The sequence below is a fragment of the Triticum dicoccoides genome, chromosome 2A, assembly GCF_002162155.2.
Source record: "Triticum dicoccoides isolate Atlit2015 ecotype Zavitan chromosome 2A, WEW_v2.0, whole genome shotgun sequence".
Classification (NCBI taxonomy): Eukaryota; Viridiplantae; Streptophyta; class Magnoliopsida; order Poales; family Poaceae; genus Triticum; species Triticum dicoccoides.
The window spans coordinates 776,332,814-776,334,623 of NC_041382.1; positions in this window are offsets into that span (position 1 = coordinate 776,332,814).

Here is a 1,810-nt window from a genome sequence, read left to right on the forward strand (position 1 = left end):
TGGGGGGGGGGGGTGGCGGCCAGGGCAGATGGGATCTCCCCTTTGGGTGACTTGGCCCCCAAGCTACGAGGTGGGAACCCTAGATGAGGCGCCCCAAACCCCCTGATCACGTGGGAATAGGTGAGGGGGGCGCACAGCCTCTTAGTGGGCTGGTTTGCCCCCTTCCCTTGGCCCATGAAGCCCCCCAACACTTGCCGGGGCTCCCGAAACACCTTTCGGTCATGCTGGTCATCACCCGGTACCTCCGGAACACTCCCGGACTCCAAAACCCTTCGTCCAATATATCAATCTTTACCTCCGGACCATTCCGGAACTCCTCGTAACGTCTGGAATCTCATCCGGGACTCCGAACAACATTCGGTAACCGCGTACATACTTTCCCTATAACCCTAGCGTCATCGAACCTTAAGTGTGTAGACCCTACGGGTTCGGGAACCATGTAGACATGACCGAGACACCTCTCCGGCCAATAACCAACAGCGGGATCTGGATACCCATGTTGGCTCCCACATGTTCCACGATGATCTCATCGGATGAACCACGATGTCGAGGATTTAATCAATCCCGTATTCAATTCCCTTTGTCTAGCGGTATTGTACTTGCCCGAGATTCGATCGTCGGTATCCGATACCTTGTTCAATCTCGTTACCGGCAAGTCTCTTTACTCGTTCTGTAACACATCATCCCGTGATCAACTCCTTGGTCATATTGCGCATATGATGATGTCCTACCGAGTGGGCCCAGAGATACCTCTCCGTCACACGGAGTGACAAATCCCAGTCTCGATTCGTGCCAACCCAACAGATACTTTCGGAGATACACGTAGTGTACCTTTATAGCCACCCAGTTACGTTGTGACGTTTGGCACACCCAAAGCATTCCTACGGTATCTGGGAGTTGCACAATCTCATGGTCTAAGGAAATGATACTTGACATTAGAAAAGCTTTAGCATACGAACTACACGATCTTTGTGCTAGGCTTAAGATTGGGTCTTGTCCATCACATGATTCTCCTAATGATGTGATCCCGTTATCAACAACATCCAATGTCCATGGTCAGGAAACCGTAACCATCTATTGATCAACGAGCTAGTCAACTAGAGGCTTACTAGGGACATGGTGTTGTCTATGTATCCACACATGTACCTGAGTTTCCTATCAATACAATTATAGCATGGATAATAAACGATTATCATGAACAAGGAAATATAATAATAACTAATTTGTTATTGCCTCTAGAGCATATTTCTAACAGATATAACAGGAGAAATCGTCACAAAGAGAGAGCAGAACAATAAGTTAGCACGTAAACTGACCACTGGCAGATGCCGCAGGGAGGCGACTCCGGATGAGGTCTTCTATTACGCGGAGGCGCATCTCCATCTCAGATGCCGTCGGCTGGGGGGAGGTGGCCGAGTAGGAGCCTGGCGACGGTCCACACAGAAGTAAAGCTTCAATGCTTTCCATGTCCACCATGACTCCGGTGACGGGCGGAGGCACCGGGATATCCGGGCCGGCGCCTCCGCTGCATCAGTAGCGGCGCACCATGTACAAGATGAACGCGCCGAGTACGGTGAATAGGCTGATCCACCCACCCTCTGATAAGATGAGTTCATTCACGGGATGCCCAAATATGGGGACCGTAGCGTCTTTCCATGCCGGGGCAGTGTCGTTGTTCCTGGCGGTGGTGTTACTTGCAGCTCGAAAGCATGCGTGCCATGCTGGTGGTAGGGAGCAGCAGCAGCGCCATGAGAACCAGAGGCAAAGCTGCTCCCATCCTGTTCCTGGGAGCCATCATGTATTTAATTTT